Source organism: Mus caroli, chromosome 11 (genome assembly GCF_900094665.2).
Source record: "Mus caroli chromosome 11, CAROLI_EIJ_v1.1, whole genome shotgun sequence".
NCBI classification, from domain to species: Eukaryota; Metazoa; Chordata; class Mammalia; order Rodentia; family Muridae; genus Mus; species Mus caroli.
Genome location: NC_034580.1, coordinates 108,487,492 through 108,511,878, shown reverse-complemented (window position 1 = coordinate 108,511,878; position 24,387 = coordinate 108,487,492). Strand labels below are relative to the sequence as shown.

General features: G+C 42.9%; 1 long non-coding RNA gene across 1 annotated transcript in view; it reads left to right on the top strand.

Annotated features, from left to right (window-relative positions):
- LOC110305879 overlaps window positions 1–1,686 on the top strand; it is a 48,604-nt gene extending 46,918 nt beyond the window's left edge. The window contains exon 6 of the long non-coding RNA XR_002379203.1: window positions 647–1,686. This is a non-coding gene — a long non-coding RNA (uncharacterized LOC110305879). The remainder of the gene's footprint in view (window positions 1–646) is intronic.
- The last annotated feature ends 22,701 nt before the right edge of the window (window positions 1,687–24,387 follow it).

Genomic DNA, 24,387 nt, shown 5'->3' with positions numbered 1-24,387 from the left:
CCTTCTCCTTCTCCTTCTCCTTCTCCTTCTCCTTCTTCTCTCTCTCTCTCTCTCTCTCTCTCTCTCTCTCTCTCTCTCTCTCATAAACTGACATCAGAGCATTTCATCCTGGCTTGCCAAACTATTTCTTCACAGTAGGGAAAAAAACTTAACTTGCTATTTCCTGAAAAATCTACCAGCCCTCTACACCCCCACCCCCTTCTAAAAATATATTTTGTGGTGGAGAATCAAAGTCAGGGAACTTGATAAGGAGTTAATGAAAACAAATTAATTCTGTCTGCATTTGAAAGAGGGACAGCCTCCCCTTGTAGTTCTCTGGTTTGCTTCCTTGAACGTGGCCTTTTCTTGATGTAATGTTGTGCTGGAAAACCCAGGTCTCTGAGGAAATAAACAAGAGTGTGCCATTTTCTCACTAGGGGAAAGTGATTATGCGTGTGCAGATGCTTCCGGTAATTTCGGGAGGCTGAGTGGGAGAGATCTCAGTCTGTCACATCTGGCTCATTGTCAGTTGTTATCCTGACCCTCTGTTATGTGGGAAAAATTTTGCATTAAATGTTAGGATTGACGGTGGGAATTTTAAGTAGAATTGGTGTGAAGGCTACTGCAAAAATGTTTTAATCATGTCTGGTCTCTCTTTCTGGAACAGGTTTATGAAGTAGTGGCACTTGGAGGGAGACTCCCGAGTTTGAGAAGATATGTACCTTCCAAAGCTGACCACTTTCCAAGTTCTTGCTGAACTACTGAATAGTGCTTTTCTAAAAGTGAAAAAAAAAAAAAGAAAGAAAAGAAAAGAAAAGAAAAGAAAAATGGCAAAAGCAAAAGTGGTAGGTGTGGGAGACAAAAGGAAGCTCTCAGTCATGGCTGCTCCTGTAGTGTAGTGATGTATGTATGCACTGTGGCTGGGGCAGGAAGAATCCCTGTAGTGAAGAGTCCCTGAAGAATTCCAGAGATAGCTGCTGTTGGTAGTATATTGGGAAGGGAGAGAGTTGAAGGTTTGGGCCTGTCCCTGTCATTGCTGGGAAGTGGGTTCTTAGTAGTGGCTTCCAAAGGGTGTCTAGTAAATGTAGACGGGATGGTGGCAGGTGCCTGCCCACAGCCCAGGAGCCTTGTGAGTCCTATTGGCTAAAAGTAATTAAATAAATACAAAGCCATTTCCCCCTTCTTTCTAAGTCACCATCAGTGATATCTTCTAGTTGAAAGAGGATAAGGACTGTGGAGGAGTGGGGAGGTGTGCTGAGAAGTGGGAGATGTGTCAGTTGCTGTTCCATCTCTGACCAAATGCATCTCTCTTCCCTATGTTCTCCTTGGAGAAGGAAGCTGTCTTAGACAGGGTTTCCATTCTTGTACAAACATCATGACCAAGAAGCAAGTTGGGGAGGAAAGGGTTTATTCAGCTTACACTTCCACATTGCTGTTCATCACCAAAGGAAGTCAGGACTGGAACTCAAGTAGGACAAGAAGCAGGAACTGATGCAGAGACCATGGAGGGGTGTTACTTACTGGCTTGCTTCTCCTGGCTTTCTCAGTGTGCTTTCTTATAGAACCCAAGACTACCTTCTCTCCAAACAGGAAAGCATAGTCCCTACTTTTCAGAGGGGACACAAAAGAGCATCATTTGGTTGGTGAACTAAGATATGTTACCAGAAACAAATGACTGTCTATCAGTGAATAAAAACATTACTAGAATTCAGGCCTGGCTGAGTCTTTCTTGATTCCTATCATGTTTCTATGGGAGCTTGTCTTGTTTCACTGGACAGCATATATTCACATATATGAAGATTGAGAATTCTCACATGGAGGGTGGCCCACCAGCAATCCCTTTGAGCAAACTTCAGAGTTTCAGAAACATTCACCAGAAGTCAAAGAGTGTGAATACCAGCAAAAGTATCTAGTTTAACATTAGAGTCTAGAGTAGTACCTCTCAGATCCCAAGAGTACAATGTAGCTGTCCCTAAGAAGGGAGGAGGCAAAGTTCTAGGACTTTGTAAGTGCTCCCTCTATATGCAGAGGGAATGAATCTCCCCTCCTCTCTTTACCCATCTCCTATATGATTACTCCTTTGAACCTAGACTTGAGATAATTATTTAATGCCTAAGACATTGCTGTTCAGCTCTTAAGAACATGACTTGCTCTTACAGAGGACCCAAGATTTGTGCCTAGCACCCACATGGGACATCTCACAGGTACCTCCATATTCAGGAGATCTGACACCCTCTTTTGGCCTCTTTGACACTTCCATCTGAATGTACACTTGTGCATGTGCACATGTGTGTGTGTGTTCGTGCTTGTGTGTATGTGTGCATATACACCCACACATGTAGTTAAAAATAAAATAAATCAAGCCGGGCGTGGTGGCGCACGCCTTTAATCCCAGCACTCGGGAGGTAGAGGCAGGCGGATTTCTGAGTTCGAGGCCAGCCTGGTCTACAAAGTGAGTTCCAGGACAGCCAGGACTATACAGAAAAACCCTGTCTCGAAAAAACCAAAAAAAAAAAAAATCATTAAAAATAAAATTACATTCGTAGTGATTCTTCAAGGCTGAATAGATTATGCTAATTGACTCAATTGTTTTAATGTATGTATTCATTATTAATTATCAATTAATATTTGTGCAATAGGCTGGGCTTAGTGGCTAATACTTATAATGCTAGCACTCAGGAGACAGCGGAAGAAGAACTTAAAATTCGAGACTAAGTTGGATTATATACTAGGACTAAATCAAAGGAAATAAAACAAAACAACAACACAGAAAGGGAAGTGGATCTGCATTTGTGCACATGTAAGTTTGAATTATCCTTGAAAGAGTTATCTTAAACACACAGATTTAAGGGTGGCCATAGACCAATATGCAATTCTCTGGCCAAAGCCTAAACAGGAAAAGTGATTATTTTTGCTATCCTGTTTATGTTTTGTTTATTTGTATGTCTTTGTCTCAGGGTATGTGTGTTACATGTGTGTGTGTGTGTCTGTCCAGAAAGGCCAGAGAGAGGGTCACATATGCTAGATCTGAAGTTGAAGGTGGATGTGATCTGCCAGAGTGGAAGTTGAGAGATAAACCCAACTCCTCTGCAGAGTACCAAGTGCTCTAACCACTGATATATATATATATATATATATCTCCCAACTGTAATTCCCAAACAGGACTTCTCAAAGAGGGTGTCTCATGTCCCACGGATTCTGGAATTGCTAGGCAGCTGATTTTGCTTCCTGTGGGTATCATTCCCTAAGGTGGAGCGTGTGAATCCACATCTTTATCAATGGAGACAAGACACCTTGAGAACAAGGTCTTTCATGTTAAGGACTTTCTGCATGTACTGGAGAGCCGCCCATAGAAACTGTTCCATCAAAAGAGTCTTGAGTTGCCCAAGCTCTGGCTTTTCTGATGAGGTGACTTGGAATGGGTTTGGATGTGTGGTTTGGTCCCAGTAGACAGCAAAAGTTGCTGTGCTTTAGGACTGAGCTATTTGCTTGAGAATGATGGGTGCAGGAAAATCCAAGACCAAAGGGATGGTGCCGGCAGTACTATCAGAATGCAGAAGGGTGGAGGTGGGGAAGGATGTTAGTATCCTACAAATAAAGCTCTCTCATTAAGGAACTGCCTCGAGTCCCTGGATTCTCTTCTCAATATTCAGGCTGAATCACTCTGTCTTCTTCCTAGGATTTTTAGTGCACCTTCCAGGATTGTGTATTACTTCATCTGCAAAGGCAGACTCGGGCTTGTTGGTATCAGGGTTCCTGAATGTTAACAAGCAGCCACGAGATCTCAGGAAAAACACAGCAATAAGAAAGCATTTACCAAGGCAACCTAAACTTGTCCCAGGTATCCATTCTCTCTCTCTCTCTCTCTCTCTCTCTCTCTCTCTCTCTCTCTCTCTCTCTCTCTCCCGTCTCCCTTCCCCTCTCTGTCTGTCTCTGTCTCTCTGTCTCTTTCTCTGCCTCTCTCTCTTTCTTATTACTAATGAGTCAGACATTCAGCATTGCCTAATGATGATATGACTGGAGCTATAAATGATGCAGGTGAATAGCCTTACTCCATTTACACGTACCAACACATCACACGTTTGGTTGCCTATGTGTTAACTCTGTTTTTTGTTTTTTTTTTTTTCTGAATTCCAGCCAGCTACGATGATAAATGAGATTAAAAGCAATGCCATGGAAAGATTAGGATAATGTACTAGTGACTCGTATCCAAATTTCTGATGTATCACTCACCAAGGATGCAACCTTAGCAAAGCCAGCCAGCTTCTGTGAAGTCAAGGACATTCAGTGGGAAAAGATGCTGTGATAGAATATGCAGAAAAAAACAGAGGGAGGGGCTTCTGGTAGCTTTTGCCTGTAGGTCACCTTTGGATAGTTGTTCATTTCAATAACATTATAGTATAAAAGAATGGACTACTTCCTAGCCGTAATATTGAGTGGGAGGAGCCATGAATTTATTTGTGTGTGTGCCTGTGGAGGCCTGAATGTGCACATACTTGCTTGTTCTCTCTCTCTCTCTCTCTCTCTCTCTCTCTCTCTCTCTCTCTCTCTCTCTCTCTCTCACACACACACACACACATTATGATGGAGACTAGAGGTTGACTTTGGGTATCTTCTTCCTCAGGCACACTCTATCTTGCTCTTTGAGACAGAGTTTCTCATTGAACCTGGAGTTCCCCGATTCAGTTAAACTTGGCTGGCTGATCAGCTACAGGATCTTCCTGTGTCTGCCTTCCTAGTACTAGGATTAGAAGCATGTGACACTTGGTTTTCTGTTGGGTGTTGGCCATCCCCACACAGGTCCTCAAGCTTGCACAGTAAACCAGTAAGCACTTACTGACTGAGCCCCCCCCTCCCCGAGGTCTAAGTTCTTATAGCTGACCATAAACCCCAGCCGACTGGAGATAGGACCTAGGTTGTGATATCTGTTTGTCCTATCCCTCACTGTTGCCTCACACTCTCTCAGGCTGCAAGTGCTCCCAAGATTTATTCATTTTCCCTCATAAAGAGGTTGTTGTTGTTGTTGTTGTTATCAATAAGTCTTTGGTGTTTCTGGTGCTGCTGTAATGACTTACTGGACACCTAGTGGTCTGAAGGAAGAGAAATTTATTATCGTTTTGATAGGGAGGAGTTTCCCTAGGCTAACATGATGGTATCAGCTGGAATGTTTCCCACTGGCGGCTCTGGGGAAGGGTCATTTCTCCAGTTCGTTAGGGTGGCCTACTTTCAGTTCCCTGTAGGTGGGATGGAGAGTCCACTTTGCTAGCCACCAGCCAGGTCAACTGCATCCCTCTGTGCTTCCTTCCAATCTTCTTCAATGCTTACCAAAGCAAGTTATATGTTATATCTTGACCTTTCCACCATCTTCTTTATTGTCCTTATCTCTTTTGCCTTCCTTATTTATTTATTTATTTTTACAATGTTAAAGTCAGTTTAGTTTTATTTATTTTTTTTTAAATCTATTCTTTTAGAATTTCATCTATGTATACCATGGAATACGAACATATCTACCCTTCCATTTCCCTCCTCCGGCTCTCCTGAGTCCAGCTCAACATCTCCTCTTTCCCCTCACTTCACTGTTGTTTCCTTTACTCCCCTTTCTCCTCCCCGTTCCTCCTCTGCTTCCTCCCTGCCCCCTTCTCCAGTTAATGGTGTCTCTATGTGCACAGATGTGGGGCCATCTACTGGAGCACTGGTAACCCCCCAATGGCCACACCCTCAGAGAAGATTGACTCCTTCTTTCCCTACAATCACTAACTGCCAACCACTCCTCAGTGAGGGGCGAGGCCTCACAGGCTCCTGTCATCTATTGCACTTATGTGAGTAATCCAGGCTACTTTCCCTGCCTTGAGGCCAGCTGGTTAGGGAATCTGATCACATCTTCAAAACCCCTTCATAACAGGACCTACGTTAGTACTTGATAGGACAGTCAGAAGGGGAATTCTGAGGATAATAGAAAGCATCTTCATAGTTCTTTGTATGGCACCCTTCCGCTATGTAACACAGGAAGTGGCCTTCAGTCATCAACTTCTCTGTAGAGTTAAGCTGGTGTATGTGTTTCCAGTCAGCTGAGGGGACTGGGGAGATGTTTTCCCTTTCAGTGTTTCAGAAGACTTTATGCGATGGGGGTGGAGCTTTAGTTCTGTGGGGTCAAGGGTTAGTGGTTTTGTAGACAAAGCTTGAGAGAGTAGGTTTGATGGAGAAAAAGTAGCTCCTGATTGCTAAGTAATAAAACATCTTAGAAACGCACATGGTCCTCAAGGGTAAAATAAATGAAAAATAGTTTAAATATCTTGGAAATAGTTGAAGGGATTTACAGAAACCAGAAATGGGGGACTGGGGCGATGGTTCAGCCATGAAGAGCACAGAATTCTTTTTCAGAAGACCCAAGTTCAGTTCCCAGCACCCACATAGGGCAGTTTGCTACCACCTGTAACTCCAGCTGATAGGGATCCAAGGCCTCTGGAACCTATTCGCACAAGAAAATACACACAGAAACACAGACACAACACAAACATATAATTAACAATAAAATGAATCTTAAAAACAAACAAACATGCAAACAAACAGACAAATCCCCAAGTACTGGATATGAAAGAAACATCTTTTAAAGTTTTTATTTTTGTACTTATGTATGAATGTATTTATTTATTCATTTGTTTGGTTATTTATTGCAGTAATTTCCAACTACAATAAGCCCATGTAAAAAACCATACAATCCAGTTATTATACTCCTAAGCTATTTGTCTAGATTGGGCAGACCTGGCCCTATTCTAACTGATTCCCCATCTCTGAGACCCTTTGCTACTTGCAGTTTCTCCTGGCTACATGGTTCTGTTCCACCTTGGCTTCCTCCTCCTCCTCTTCCTCTGCCCCCTTCTCTTCACTTCTCCTTCTCCTCTCTCCACCTGCCCCTACTCTCAAAGATTTCTCATCCCACCTTTTCCCTCCACTGCTCAATCACAGACTCTAGGCTTTATTGACCAGTTGAAATGAGAAGAATGTTCACATGAAATCGCCTGAGTATGTGAACAACTGCTCATCAGGGGCAGCCCTTCTTGAGGAAGCTGAATTTATATCAGAATTCAAACAGCATCAGGACAACCCACAACATACATCTCTCTCTCTCTCTCTCTCTCATTTATCTATCTATCTATCTATCTATCTATCTATCTATCTATCTATCTATCTATCTGTCTATGAGAGATCAGCAATAAAAATAAGTGTTTTTTTTTATTTAAGTTATGTGAACTGAACTCTGTTGTTACTATGTAAGCAGTTTTAGATAGGATATCGGTATCATTTTATGGATAATACATGCTATTTTAAAATATAAAAATCACAAAGAAAGGTTCTATTGCATTACTTGGTGACATAACAAAGAATTATACCCATTCATATTTGCACCTATATGTTTTTTTGCTACTATATATTCACGGTGCTTGGTCCTCCCAAAGGAAAGTCCTCAAATGCCCAAGTTCCTTCCACAAGATCGTGTCACACTTGCACACAACCTAGACACATCCCCATGTAGCCCTCACATCACTAAACCACACACCACACAGTGTCAACACTGTGTGAGTAGTCGTTATCCTGAGTTTCTTAGGAATGAAAACAAGAAAACAAGTCTGCTTGTTCATTACAAATACGAATAGGTTTCTGCTTTGTATGCAGTGTTTTGCTAATGGAGTCTGTGGTCACAAAGAGCTGTTTATATGTGGGTATATATAGATATATACAACAGACAGGGCCAAGTGTTGGCAGATATAATATATGATTTCTTATCACTATATGCATGAGTACAAGTCTTTGCACTCTTTAGCAAAATCAACTGTAGTACTGCACAGGGCAAAGGGATGGTTATTACCAACTCTGTTTCCACCTACACTCTATTGTTAAGGGATCCCTTTTATCTTTTAGGAACCCTTGGGCATGTGTTCCCTCATCCACATATCTACAAGGAATCCCTTCCCACTGCCAGGCCTTTTCCTCTACACACTCACTGTGAGGTCATCAGGACCCTTGCCTGGTCCTTCTGCAAAGTCCCTTCGGGCTCAGCGTGGCTCATGTTTGAAGGAAGGGACTAGAAGACAGCTATGGCTTTGATAATGTCCTATCATTTCATCGAGTCCGACACATTCAGAATTCCACCCACCCTTGGCATGGAACCCGAGCCCTTTCAAATCACACATTAATCTGTGTCAAGTTGACCATTGTCCGGTGTTCAGGCCTTTGACGGGGAGAAGCAGGGCTGAGGGAGAAAAGAAATCATATCCTGTCAATAAGCGCTGAAAATATTTAGTATGGCAGGCTGTGTGTTTTCTTTTGTATGAAAAGCTGATTAATATTCAGCGGTTGGAGGTTAATGCCCCATTCATTTTATTCACTTTACATCCTGCACACAGCAGTGACTGTTCCAATTTCAGCTCCTAATTCGTACAAGTCTGTTTCTAATCAGGAGATTAGTAACGTACTGCCTAAGCAGAGACAAACCACACAATTGCTCAGCTTACCATCTCTTCCCTGCTCAGACATGCGTGTGTGTGTGTGTGTGTGTGTGTATGTGTGTGCGCGTGTGCGCACGCGCATGTGTGCATGGACTCACTTGTGGATGAATGCGGATGCTCTGAGACCAGCAAACTTACTTCAATGTGGGTATATCTAGGACATTTTATTTATGGTGTAATCATGGGAGAGACACAGATGGAAGCGATGAGGGGGAAGAAGGGATTGTCTAACTACATTCCCAGGTACCAAGGTTTTCAGCCTTGCTCAGAAACTATATTCTGTAAGTTGTCTCAAACACAAACACTTGTCCGTGGAACTCTACTTCGACTACATTAGGATGTGCTGTAATTGGCATGCTTCCTTTTGTCCTTTTGAGGAATACTGCATCACTTTCTCAGTTCATCACAACATAGTTTATCTATACATTCTCCATCATTATTCATTTTGGAGGCAGGGTCTCACTATATAGATCAGGCTGACTCCAGTGCACAGAGATCCGCCTTTCTCTTTTTTCCCAAGTGTTGAGATTAAGTGTCTACCACTATATACATTGATTTTTGTCTTACAGGGCTTATAACTGGACTCTCTCCATTTTTTTCTCCAAGAAAGTGAAATTCAAGGAAGATAAACTCAAGAGGAGTGAAAATGAAGCCTTTCCTGATCATGAGAGGAAAGCTTTCAAAAGCACAGAGGGAGTTGCCATTTCCTAAAACACCCATCGGAATCTTATTGTATTTATCTAGAAAGGATTCAGAGTACTCCTGCAGGTTCACCCACAAAAACTTCAACCCAAAATTTGTCCTGTCTACAAGAAATACAGGGACAAATATGTTGCAGAAACTGAAGCCAAACAATGACTGGCCTAACTTGACATTCTTCCCATGGGCAAGAACCAGTCTCTGACACTATGAATGATGCTCTGTTCTGCTTGCAGACAGGAGTCTTGTATAACTGGTTTACTCTTATTTAATCATTGCATAGAAGGTATCTACACTTAGGGGGAGAAGATAGGGGAGAAGCCATGACAAGGAATTTGTATTTCAGGTACACACATCCAGGATGGTTGACTGAAAGAGTTCACCATCACAGGGGTTGTCTGACAGATGGTGACAAAAATTGGTGCTAGGTATGTGCTTTTGATTGCATTTATTTCTTACATAGCAAATATGTATATTGTGCTTCTAAAAACTAGACACAATTTTAGAATGGAGGGGCTGGGCAGACTGCTTAGCTCATAGAATGCTTGCGTAGCATGCATGGAATTATGAACCTGATCCCCTGCATGACATAAACCGGGCATGATTGCACATGTCTGTAATCTCAGTACTGAGGAGATGGACACCAAGCTCCTCTGCTTAGCGATTTTGAGGCCAGCTTTGGATACATGAGACTCTGTCTCAAAATGAAAACAAAATTTTAAAGAAGCTACATTAAGAAGAAAGTCTTAGTACTTGACAGCTTGAATGATTTATTCAGAGACATCGAGTTTAGTTGTGATCTCTTTCCCAAAGGGTGTTTCACAAGGATGTTAATCTAGCTTACTCCAAGGCTTGAAATCCACTACGACTATCCCCTAGATGTTACAAGGGCAGCATCCTTTCCTTCCCTCTTTAATTGATGTATTAGTAAAAAAAGCAAAGAGTATTATTTTGAATAAAACACAAACCAGCCAATCCACTATCAAAAATAGTCATCCAATCCCAAACTGGAATGGATTCTGCTTTAGTTACTACTGAAATGCCCTGGTTTCATGTCTTCAAGCTTCACAATCTTTTAATAGACTTGAAGATGAAAGAACTCGGTGTATAAAGGCAACAACAGGGGGCTGTCTCAGGGAGAAAGTGCAAGTATGGGGACCTGAGTTCAAATCCACAGCAGCCATGTGAAAAGCCAGATATGGCTGTGCCCATAATTGTAATCCAAGCACTGTGAGGGGCTTAGACAGAAGGATGGCTGGTGCCTGCTGGCTGATAGCCCAGCTCCAGGTTTAATCAGAGACTCTTTCACAAAAGAATAATATGGGCTGGTTACCAATGTCATCCTATGGTAGCCACAAGCAAGCACAGGTACATGTACTTGCACGTATAAGAGTGTACACCCTTTGCACATATCCCATCCTCCTCAAAGTTGGCATATTCCAGGCCTACAATGTTGTCAATTTATCAGAGGTTTGTTTGAAGATTGAACCATTTCTATCTGTGAGAATATCTATAAAGCTACATACTGGTAAACCGATTAGTCACCACAGCTATTTTTCTGTGCTACTTTTTAATCTGCCCATGTCTACCTACTCCCCGGAGAGCCTTCCAAAGTCAGTCAACTACTGGCTGGGTCCTCTTTCAACTAGAGGAAACACAGCCACCTTAACTTTGTAGCTAAGTCTCAAATATCTTCTACCCTACCACAAAGGGCTGGGTCAGAATAAAACAAAACAAAACAAAACAAAACAAAACAAAACAAAACAAAACAAAACAAAACAAGGAATGAGTGAAATTTCTCTCAACAAAACTGTGCTTCTCACAGAATGCATAGCATCCTGTTGAAAGCACTTGAGCATCTGTAGATGTGTGTCTCAACCCCAACCCCGGGAAGCTGTGGGTTGGAAAGTCCTTTAGCTGGGAGCTTCCTAGCTCCCTCATCATGTGCTATCTCATCCATGTTTTCCTTTAAATTACAGTACAAGGTGGTACATACTTCTAATTCCAACACTCAGGAGGCAGAGTCCAGCAGACCTCTGTGAGCTCAAAAAGAATGCCCCCCCACATCATCATCATCATCATCATAAATAATCAATAAACGACAGTGTAAACCACAAAGGTTCCATCCTCATCATTTTCAAATGTTATGTTCATTGATATCGATACGTTGCTAGGCAACTAGCCCCATTCTGGACTACTAGAACTCTTCATCTGCTAGCACCAAAATTTCATCCCCATCAAATACGAATGCTCTTTGGCCCCTTTCATCTTCCTCCAGGCCCCAATCCCCCGACACCACTTCTTCTTCCTTGAGTCTTGTCTCTCTGACTTATAAGTTGCATCATTGCACAAATTTTGCGACTTGCTTGTTTCATGGAGCATCTTGTCTTTAAGGCTCATCCCTGAAGGATATACACTCCCTTTTGTGTGAGGAGAGGGTGGCAGCTACAGGCTCCAGAGGCACTGGGAGGCTGTTGGGGAACCAATGGGCTTGGAGACTCCCATAAGCCTCAGCGAACTGGCAAGGATCCAAGGAGTGGTAGTAACATTAGACTCAGTGTTAATTGGTGCTGATAAAAGCACCCACTGGCCAGGCTTCCTTGAGTCTCACAGAAGACCTCCAGGGGTCCGGCACTCCCAGCAGCTCTTGGGAGGAGGCCATGGGCTTCCTGGACCTCAGGAAAGCCTTGTGATAGAGTTTCTTAGCACAGAAAGGCTTGCCTTTTAACTCCCTCGTTTTTTATTTCACAGATGCCACCAGGAGGGATTCCTTGGCTTGTGAAAATACTATTTTGTCTTCCTGCCTTTGGGTGACCATTAAAAAAAAAAAGCCAGGGCTTGAGCAGAGCTCCACACGGGGTGTCTGGCCAAAATGCAAAGTTGCACCGCAGTTTGCAGGCAGACACTGTTTTTCAAGAGGAGGAACAGAGTGCAGTGCCTTTCAGCGCCTCTTCCGGCACTTCTTTAAAAGATGATTTAAATTTGAGGCAATGGGCACGAATGCCGAACATCTGACACTCAGACAAGACCTAATGAATCACGCTCTTGACCAGCATTGCCCCGCTCTAGCCACTTCACTTGGCACCCATAGTGGTGGGTATGTGTGTGTGTGTGTGTTTTCCTACCCCCACAAAACCATTTTTTTTTCTTCCACAGACCATGTGCTTGCTAACAGTGGCCTGGGCAACTGTTAACTGGCCTGGCCTTTGCGTTTGTGGCAGGGAGAAGACATGCAGGGGAGCCTGCAGACTCACGTATTTGCTTCTTAGCTGCTTCTCTATCTGTAGGTCTGAACTCCTCAGGGAGGGACACTGATGTTTCTGAGAGACTTGCCTTAGAACAACATTCTTAACAGCCCTGTTGCATGATATTATAACCTTCACAGCCAAATGGTCCTAACTCTGCATCATCCATTGTTGCCATGACATAAGTGACTCAAAGAGGCAAAAATGTGAACAGCCATGTATGTGTGGAGGGAAAGGCTGGTGCTGGGGAGAAAGGCCCTGGTTTTAAATGTTGAGTGGAAGCAGTAGTTCCTGGTGTAAGAAATCCATAAGGGGATGTGGGTTGGCAGGTTAGTGCATAGGGTTAGTGCCTGAAAATTGAAGGACTGTCGTGTGACACTGTTCTTGGTAAGACATGAACAAATATCTATACACCCCAGATTGGAACCCTACGACAGACAAAAGTAACCATACCACCAAAGTCCAACATGGTCAATCAGTGAGGTTGCTATGTTACTTACAAGAGTATGGGGTAGAAGCAATGGGCAGGAGTGTGGATGACTCAAAGAGAGCTGCACCAACGAAAGCCTATCCCAACATGGGTGACAATGAAAGCTGGAACCCTGGAACTCTCTGTATGGCTTGCTGGCATTTCAACAGGTCTCAGAGTCTCCTCTCATCAGCAGTCCTTATTGCTTATATAACCTTGAAGAGGGAGGAGCTTTGTGAATCTGGTACATTTTAGGGACTTCCTGAGACTTGTGAGTTGATGACTTCCTGAGTCTTATTGGGAGCTTCTCTTCTGGATAAAATGTTTCAATTCAGAAGATTTGCTACATGGGGACACAGGCTGAATAAACTGAGGCTTCTTAACTTCTATGTGGATCCTGAATCAGGTCTCACCCACCTTTGTGAGGGCTCAGTTTCTAATTGCTCTGATGATGGCTCCTGTCTGATTATTCTTCTGCAGACACCCAGAACCACAAGTGCAGAGAGTTGGTGAGGCTCTTCCTTAAGTGGCTGCAGCATATGCAAACAATTTAATCTTCCAGTCCAACAGTCCAATCTTTAATGTAAATGTTTAATATAAACCTGATGTTAACATGCTGTACATGAAGTTCTGGCAGGCGAAGCTGGGATTTACATTGTTCTGCAAATCAGATGTTCTCTGCAGCAGTGGCAGGGACAGCCATTAAGGATGGCAGGGTTTTCCTTCGCAGATACAGGTGCACCCCAAAAGTGCAAATGCCTAGTGCATCACAGGGGAGTCAGTTACTCAAGTTGCTCACTGCGGTCTGCATGTTCAACCCAAGGATTCATAGTCGGAATTAAGCTGCTGTCAAGAAAGTGAGGTGGACAGAAAGTGGACAATCCCCAGCTGGCTAAGGGACACATCATTGCTAGTGGATCCAGGAATGGCAACACTCAACTCTCTGCTCAACTCTCTGTATCTGGAAGCCATAGGTCTTTGCACAAAACTGGCCCCAGGGCTTGTTTTTTGTCTAACCCCAAGCTAATAATGGCTTTTACTTTATATACATACATGTGTGTGTCTCTGTATTATGTATGTATGTATGTATAGCATGTATGTATAGCATGTATGTATGTATGTATGTATGTATTGCATGTGAATGCCATAGCACATGTTTGGAGGTCAGAAGGCAACATGGAGGATTCTTCTCTCTTTAACCATATAGGACCTATAGATTAAACTCAATCATCAGGCTTGGCAGCGAGTACTCTTACCTGCTGAGCCATCCTGGTAGCCTTTGTGAATTTTTTTTTTGAAACACTGTGTACTCATCCCAGGCTTGTGTTTAACTCTTCGTGCTCCTCCTGCCTCAGTCTCTTGAATGTTATGATTGCATACTTGTCTCCCTATGTCAGGCTATGGTTTTTACATCTTTTTAAGGACTGGGGGATGTATCTTTATGACTTGGAGAATGGATGTGATAGTTCCAATTTCATTCTTCATAGATTTTTATTAGAGCATGGATGACTATAGCCACTCATTTACAGTCTACTGTTGGCTAAGCTGTGATATTTCGTTGCCAGAATTTGTTTAGATTGGGACTACAGGGTCTATACAAACTAAATACATAATTTCTTTCTTCTTCTTTTTTTAATAGAAAGTGTTTCTCAGCTTGGCTCATTGCCAATGATACGTTGACTGAATTTTAACACCAGATATCTGTACATTTGCTATTCCACCTGCATGTGGTATAGCATATATTCATTTCCCCCTTTAATAGTATTTGCTGAAGTGGAGGTCCCACTTGAAACTGAGCACTCACTCGGAAGTCTCTTATTCTTTCACACCTCTCCCCCTGGGTTCAAGGATCATCAAGGAAGAGGGGACAAGAAGATCATAAGAGACAATGGTAGCGAATGGCTACAGAGGAACAGCTCTTTTCAGTCACAGCAGCGGAGAGCTATCTATGTAATCTCATAGGTTTGTGACAGCCCCCACAGCACCTGTGCACGCTCAAGCTAGACAAAAACCCCCAGGGTAGATAGGAAGATGCAACATTACACCACTAGCTGAGGAGTTATTGGTATTTCATAGCTTCTGGGAGAAAGTAAGTATTCTTTAAGGGTGTTACCCACTGTGGGTTAACCGTGCTCTAGGGCAGAGTCCTCAGTCTGTGGGTCATAACCCTTTAGGGGCCTTATACATGGGTCACCTAAAGACCACTGGAAAAAGACCTATCTACATTACAATTCATATCAGTAGCAAAATGACAGCTGTGACATAGCAATGAAAATAATTTAATAGTTGGGGGTCACCACAACACGGATAACTGTATCAAAAGGTCACAGTATTAGGAAGGTTGAGAGCCACTGTTCTAGAGAGATGAGCCTGTACCCAAGAGTGTTTGGGCCCCACAAATAGAAATGATGGAATAAAGAAGCAAGGAAAGGGAGAGGGGGAGGAAGAGAAAGAATGAGAGACCATGAAATTAGGTGGGAAGGATAGATGGTGGGTTGGATCTGGGAGGAGTTGGGAGAAAAAATGAGTGTGATTAAATATATTATATCACATTCTCAAAGCATCAATAAGCTTTTTAAAATTATTGAGTAATTGTATCGTTGTAAACAATAGTAGTCTGCTTTAGGTTTTAAGGCTTTTTTTTTTAAATCATGCTTATTTTAGTTTGTGTCACATGCCCAGATGTGTGATACCTTATAAATTAGATAAGGGGAGAGAGATTATAGTTCAAGTGCAGACTACCAACTCAGTATGCACAAATCCCTGCATTTGCTCTCCAGCAGCATATAAGCCCAACTGGGGTCCACCTGTCAATCCAAAACTGGGGTGGAGGCAGGAGAAGCCCAAGAAAGCCTGTCATAAAAAAGATCTGCGCGTGCTCTCTCCACACACACACACCACACATACACACACCACACATACACACACATTTACACACGCACACACCCATGCTTGCATGCACGTGTGCGAATCCACATGTGCATGCACACAAGTATGCACGGCATGAAAGGAGGGAGCCATGTTAGGAAGGAGAGAGAGGGACTGCTGACGTGGGAGGGGATGAGAAAGGGTCTCAGGAATGAATATGGTCACAATATTTACGTATGAACCTGTCAAAATTAGGTTTAAAAATATTAATCAAAGAAAATAAAATAGATATTTTATGACACCAGTGTTTACAACAGTGGCTTAACAGATGCCTGTGTTCAACAAAGCAGCCTGCAGATGGAACCCAGCGTTGTCAAGGGTTTGGGTTTTAACTTCCACCCACCTGCAGTAAGACTCAGGTTGATTTGACAAACTACCAGCCAGGATAATTACTACATTTTAAACCTCCCTCCCTCCCGGAGATTCTATTCGCTTTATAGTTACCACCTTACTTGACCTTCCTTCAAAGCAACTCTGTTTCCTCTTATCTTTACATCTCTCACCTTCTGACCCTCACAGCTTCCCTCCCCCACCCTTTATTCCCTATAGTAAGTGGTCTTTGTACACAGCAGCTTCTACGCCTTGCCGTGTGAATACTAGCTATCACAGTTCCTGATAACGTACGCTGCCTCCCTCCCTCCCCTTGGGAAGGAAAGTCCTCCTGAACATGAAACTGCACTCAAGCACACTGAATTTCTAGATGAAATATATCGAGGAGTCTGGGATTGGCCAGGTGACAGCAACCTTTTTGTTCCCCAGCCAAATATTTACAATGGGGCCAGATTGACATTAATTGTGACCGAGCATTCCTGACCTTGGTGTGACCTTCTTAGAAGGTGAAGAGAAACGATTTAATCTCTGTGCTTTTATGGTGGTATCTTAATTTTCCCCCCTCCAAGCTTAGAATTAATTTCCCCGGTTTACAGGCTGTGTGGGAATGTCGCAAGGTCCCCTCGACCCCTCTGGATGAAATAATTAGGTGCACATGCTGTACGAGACTCTTGTACACATGGGCCCCCTCATTAGTTTCAAATCTCAGCTTAATTTCCAGCAGAAATATTTCAGCGTTTCCTGAGACTTAGTAACTGAGCCTGACCAACCCTAGGGGGTCTCCTACCCAGACTGTTCCTTTTCTGGTCCTCTGCCCACCCCTCAGCATCCTTTCCTGAGTCATATCTCCTCAAGGAGATTGTTGTTGCCTCTGCATTGGTCAACAATCCAGAAATCGTTCCCTGAAAACCTAATGACTTGCTTCCCATTTCTCTCTTTCCAGTTTCTTATGCGTTTTGATTCAATTCCATTAGCTTTCTGGATTAGGTTTCCTTGAGTCACTTTATGGTACATGGAAGCCACCATAGGGTGGAATGCCATTTCTTTGCAAGGGGGGAAGCTCATGACTCTCTTCACAGACCACATGGAGAAGGAAGACACAGTGTGGATGCTTTGGTCCTTCTAAGACGGAGGAAGAAGGCCAGGCGGTGGTGGCGCACTCCTTTAATCTCAGCGCTTGGGAGCCAGAGGCAAGTGGATTTCTGAGTTCGAGGTCAGCCTGGTCTACAAAGTGAGTTCCAGGACAGCCAGGGCTATACAAAGAAACCCTGTCTCAAAAAACCACCACCACTACCACCACCACCAGCAACAACAAAAAGGGGGTGAGGGGAGAAAATACTCACAGGAGGAAATATGGAGAAAAGTGTGGAGCAGAGACTGAAGGAAAGGCCATCCACAGACTGCTCCACCTGGGGATCCATCCCACAAACAACCCACCAAACCCAGACACTATTGTGGATGCCAACAAGTGCTTGCTGACAGGAGCCCAATATAGCTGTCTCCTGGGAGGCTCTGCTAGAGCCTGACAAATACAGAGGCAGATGCTTGCAGCCAACCATTGGACTGAACACAGGGTTCCCAATGGAAGAGTTAGAGAAAGGACTGAAAGAGCAACCCCATAGGAAGAACAACAATATCAACCAACCAGACCTCCCCCAGAGCTCCCAGGAACTAAACCACCAACCAAAGAGTATATATGTAGGTACCCATGTCCCCAGTTGCATATGTAGCAAAGGATGGCCTTGGTGAGCATCAATGGGAGGAGAGGCCCTTGGTTCTGTGAAGGCTCGATGCCCCAGTGTAGGGAATGCCAGGGCAGAGAGACTGGGGAGTGTGTGGGTGGGTGGGGAAACACCGGGAAAGGGGATAGCATTTGAAATGTCAATAAATAAAATATCTAAGAAAAAAAGAAGGGGAAAAAACCCTGTTCTCTATTGCTTTCAGATTATAGGTGAAGAAATGAATTAATGAACAAAATAAGGGCAGGATAGCCTGTAATTGTAGATAGGGATGGATCACTGGGGCAATAAAGAATGATGTATGCGATATTGAATGATGGGCCTTGAAAGTGACCAATGGAAGGCTTTCCTCCAGACCTGGTACAGAGCCATGCTGTTGTAAGACACCCAGGTTCAAAGTCAGTGGAGCCCGGTATGCAGATAAGGGGGTTCTGAATTCTATCGAACTTGATTGCAACTCTCTCTCTATCTCTCTCTCTCTCCCTCATAACTTAGTTGACTCCCTGTAATAAGCCAGTATATCACCGGAGGTGATGTTGGACTCCCACTGCCCTGGAATCTTGTGTTATTTCTATTCCCCAGCTCTTGTTATTGTTATCTCCAACAGAAGAAGCAAGTATATCCTGCTTTGGGGGTAAAATTTGATCAATGCCACAGCTTTAGAGAGAGAGAGAGAGAGAGAGAGAGAGAGAGAGAGAGAGAGAGATAAACTGAGAAAATGGAGGTCTTCAGACTTTTACCCTCATGCTGGGTTGTTTATATTGGATGGAGTAGTTAGTTGATTATCCCCTCTGCCTGGAACAGAACACGATCCCACATTTCTCTACAATTAAATTAAAACTAAAGAATGGGGAAGACATTATCGTTCATATGATATGTCTGGAAGATACTGGGTCTGGTCTCCTGGAATGGAGTCCCAAAGCCTTTGACTCGTTGCTTTCTGAAATGCCAAGTTTTCTGGGCAAATCCCATTAAAGGGTTTTATGTAGCTTCTGTCTCTTTGATTTCTTTTGTTGGCTGCCACTGTTGGAGATGACTCAAGATCGTTCACGCCAAGCTTGAACTTAATTTAGGCACTGGAAATACTAAATTGGGGATATCTTGTCTGTTCATTATTTCTCTTATCTGTTCATCCTGCAAGCATCAATCATATCTATGATGATTTCATCATAGGTGCTTGGTAAGTTGTCAATTTTCTTCGTTAATCTGGTTCATGGTAAAATTTGTTCTGGGTTGTGGTTATCTTGTTTTCTCAGCCTCCTTGATGTAGAGATGGGTATTTTTCACCAGGATGGAAAAATATTTGAACTTTTTTTTTTTTTTTTTGAGATGGGTTCTTGTGTAGCCCAGGCTTGCTTTGAACTTGCAACGTAGCCCAAACTGACCTTGAACTTCTGATTCTTCTGGCTCCCCCCTCCCAAATGCTGGCACAATGTGTGTATGCAGCCACATCTGGCCTGTGTACATGTAACTTCATTGTTTTTCATGATTCCCGTGCTGAATTTTCCTTTCAGGATATCATTTTGAGTACCTTGAAGTTTTCCCACAAGTTGTTACGGTTCTGTTTTTCTTCTCTATTCCTTTCAAAAAGATTTATTTATTTATATTTTATATGTGTTAATGTTTGCCTGCATGCATGTAAGTAAACCATATGTATACAGTGCCCATGGAGGCCAGGGGACGGTGTTGGGTTCCTGGAAGTTACATGTGTGTAGGTGCCAGCCAGTATGTGATGGGAACTGAACCCAGGTCCTCTGCAAGAACAGTGTGTGCAGTCTGTCCATCCAGTCCCCTGCTTGCTTTGCTTAATGATTTTGTTTGGTTTCCTCTGTTCTTTTTTTTTTTTTTTATTGGATATTTTCTTTATTTACATCTCAAATGTTATCCCCTTTCCTGGTTCTCTCTCTCCTGGAAACTCCCATACCATTCCCGCTCCCCCTACTTCTATGACGGTGTTCTCCTTTCTAAGAAGGACCAAAGCACCCACATGTTGGTTGGTCTTCCTTCTTCTTGAGCTTCATGGGGTCTGTGAATTGTATCTTGGGTATTCAGAGCTTTTGGGCTAATATCCACTTACCATGTGTGTTCTTTTGTGATTGGGTTACCTCACTCAGTATGATATTTTCTAGTTCCATCCACATGCTTAAGAATTTTACAAATTCATCATTTTTAATAGCTGAGTAGTACTCCATCGTGTAAATGAACTACATTTTCTGTATCCATTCCTTTGCTGAAGGACATCTGGGTTCTTTCCAGCTTCTGGCTATTATAAATAAGGCTGTTATTAACATAGTAGAGCATGTGTCCTTGATATATGTTGGAGAATCTTTTAGGCATATGCCCAGGAGTGGTATATCTGGCTCCTCTGTTCTTCAAGATGGATCTAATTCTCCACCCCCTTTCTCTCCTCTCTCTTTCCCTCCCCTTCCATCTTTCTCCTTTCTAATTCAGTCTTCTACCCTATCACAACCTCCAGCTCTCCATGATTTTTTTTTTAACCTCCGGAAGTTCAATTGTTTCTTGTGACATGGTGTTGACTGTTTGTTCATTCAGACTTCATATTCTTCCAAGCTCTTGACAAACTGCAACATCAAACTTACACCTCTTTTAAAGCTGATGCCCGAAATTTTCATCCAGTGGGAGACCCTGAGCTTCTTATAGCATCTATTTCCTCCCAAAAGTGCTAATGAGCCACACTTTCCTTTTTTCGCAGAATTCCTTTGTTTTGTTTGTTTATCTGAGACAGAGAGGCTCACTACTCAACCCAGGCTGATCATAGACAGTGATCCTCCTGTCTCATCCCCCAGAGTGTTAGGATTGTAAGCATGTGCTGTTCTGCCTTGAACATATTTAGTCTTTTCTGGTTTCCAGAGGAGTCTGACCTTCCTTAAGAGAGGTTACGCCCTGGGAGACAGCATGCCACACAGATTCTCCTTGAGGCCGATGAGCTCTGGCTTCAGGATCAGTTGTGATACCCTGGAGTGTGATTTATTTTGGGTGTTATTTTTCCTGAGTGTTAAATATTTTGTGCCCCAGATGAGTTTCCCTGTTTAACGAGTCAGTTCTTTCTCTGTAACATGACACCAGCCATAGAGATATGTAAATGAATAGGCTCACCTCAGTACCAGCAACAATTGATTTACAAAACCAGATGATCAGGTAATGGGCCATAGTAGGCTCAGCCCATAGCTAGTCATTGTATCTTAATCCTAAGTAATGGCTTTTTTCGTGTTTAGTTGCAGGCTAAGGTAACAGTATCTTTCTCTTTTAGATGCGACAAAGGCCCAAATGTCTCCCTGTCTCATGCACTCTCAAGTCTCCATTTTGCTCTTAGACTTAATGGTTTTCTTTCCCTGTCAAGGTTATAGGGGGGTAAGATCAGTGCATACACAGCCTGAGCTCTGGCTGCTGTCTTACAGTGAGCCCCTCTGCCCCCCCATCTCTTAGTACTCTCTCGGCTTACCCAACCCATGGCTTCCATTCTTTCCCATGTCCTGTGGTGAACTCCCATTTGAATCAGAGTCTGTGAAGGCCATTTTTGTCAATTTGGCACAGGCTAGAGTCACCTGGGAAGAGAGAACTTCAAGTGAGGAATTGCCTCCATCAGAATAGCTTGAGGACATATGTTTAGGGAATATTTCTTTGATTGACGATTGATGTGGTAGGGCCCAGCCCACTGTGGGACCACTGTGCAGATGGTCTTGATTGTATAGAAGCCACTGGAAACAGAGCAGTCAGAGCATCCTTCCACTGACTCAACTTTGGTTCCTTCCGCCAGTTTCTTCTTGAGATCCTTCCTTGACTTTTCTCAGGGATGGACTGGGGCATGGAAGTGTGAGCCAAATAAGCCTTTCCCTCCACAAGTTACTCTGTTCAGGATGCTCTGTCAGAACAATAGAAAGTAAGTCAGGACAGGGTCCCTGAGCTTTAATCTCCATTTCCAGCATTGAGAAGAAATGGTGTGCATCTCGAGTTCTTCTTTTGTAGATAGTGATGCTGTTGGAAAGTGACTCCAGGAAAACATTGCAGTGAACACAGACCTTCTCAGCTTCTCAGAGTCTGGAGAGATGCCTCAGTAATTACGAGTGCATACCACTCTAGTGTAGGACTGGAATCTGGCTTCCATTACCCACACGGAGTGGCTCACAACTACTTGTATGTAACTCCAGTGCCAGGAGACCCACCGTCTTCTCTGGTTTCTGCAGGCAACTGTACTCATTTGTGCATACCCCACCGCAAACATACATATTAAAAATAAAAGAAATATTATTAAAAAAAAACGAATCCTCAAACCAGTGATGCTAATAATTGCCTGAAAACAAGCCCCTTATATTTTATGTCTAGATTTATCATTCCTTATAGATAGAAGGCAGCAATGAATTCTAGGCAACAGGTCTCAGAGCACAAGCCTCCTCCGTGTGCTTAAGAAAAGCAAGTGGCTATGTGGACTTCGGGAGACTGAGCATATTCAAGTTGGCTTTTAAATGGTTAAACTGGGAAGACTCATGGTCTGCAGAGCATGGGTGTGCCCCCTCTGACCACATTCTGCAAAGATTCTTGGCTCCTATGAGAATTGTCATCTCTTCACCATGTGAATGATGCCTCCCAGTCAGAAGCCAATATGCCCACAAGACATTCCAGAAGGTTATGATTGATTAGACCCCACCACAACGTACTATCTGTCCTATCTTCATTTGGATTTTTTCCCCATACAATATATTTGAGTCAGACTCTTTCTCCTTCTCCAAATCCTTCCAGATCATCCCTACCTCCCTAACCACACAACTTGATGTTTCCCTCCCTCAAAAACAAAACAAAACAAAACAAAACAAGACAAAAAGAACAAAAATTAAAGCAAAAAAGCATTTCCACAAAGCCAATAAGATAAAAAAAATGCCCAAATGAAACAAAGGGCATTAAGAAGACACGGAGTCCATATTGTATTGGATAACTTCTTCTTTGCATAGGACGTATTCTCTGGAGTAGAGTTGATATACCCAGTTACTTTATTAGAGAAAAACTAGTCCTAGTTGCAAATTGCTTCTCGGTTAGGAGCTGAATTTTATGCTCACTTTCCCTTCTCAGTACTGGAATTTTGTCTGGTTGTCACATGTCCTATGCATGCTGTCACAGTCTCTGTGAATTCAATGTGTATCATCCCTGTTGTACCTGGAAGACGCTGCACCCTTCTAAGGACCACCACCTCTGCCTCTTACACTCCTTTTTCCTCCTCTTCCATGTAGATCCCTAAGCCTTGAGGGGGCTTTGATAAAGACATCCTGCTGGGCGTGGTGGCGCACGCCTTTAATCCCAGCACTCAGGAGGTGGAGGCAGGCGGATTTCTGAGTTCGAGGTCAGCCTGGTCTACAAAGTGAGTGCCAGGACANTCTACAAAGTGAGTGCCAGGACAGCCAGGGCTACACAGAGAAACCCTGTCTCGAAAAACCAAAAAAAAAAAAAAAAAAAAAAAAAAAAAGACATCCTGATATTTGGTGACCTCTTTGAGACCCCTTTGGCCAATAACTGAAGAAGAATTATACCATTCCTTGCATTGTGGGTTTTACTTGGTGGCATAAGATGCCTACTTGGGTCATTATCTCCTTCCTAATAGTATGACTCCATTTAATGGAGTTAAAATTCATTTTTCATATATATGTGTACTTTAGAAAGTATCTATATCAGTGAGTTTCTATATGGCTGTTCAAAAGGCCTTTAGCGTTGCTCATCCCCATCCATGTTATGTCCTTCACTGTGCCTTCACATTTAATTCCCCACCCCTCCCCATTTAATCATCCTATTCTCGTTTTCCTTTTGTCTCTTCATCAATCCACCATATTGGATTATCCCTTCCGTGGATGATCCCTTCTGCCCACCAGCTACCCAACCTCTGTAGTTACTCTAATGGAAACACACATATATAAACTGTAAAAGGTAGCATCTACATGTAAGAGAAAACATGCCATATTTGTCCCTTTGCGTCTGAGTTACTTCATTCAGGACCATTGTTTCTAGGTCCATCCATTGACCTCCAAATTCCATAATTTATCATGCTTTTCTTAACAGCAGAATATCATCCCATTGTGTAAATGTACCACATTTTCATTATTGTGTTTATTGGTTGAAGGACATTTAGCTTGTTTCCAATTTCTGGATATTATGTATAGAGCAGCAATGAACATAGATGAGTAAGTATCTCTGTAGTAAAATGTGGAGTCCTTCGGGTATATGTCAAGCATGATATATCTGGATCTTATGCTATAGAAATTTTAGCTTCTTGAAGAAGTCCCACATTGATATCCATTGGGGCCATAGCAGCTTGTCCTCCCCAGCAGGGAGTGTCTCCCTTTCTCTGCTTCCATGCTAACATGTGCTGCCATTTTTTTTTTTTTTATATTGAATGTGATTGTTCTGATTGGGGTAAGATGAAATCTCAGAGTGGTTTTAATTTGCATTTCTATGAGGCTAATGATGTTGGACATTTTTAAAGTGTT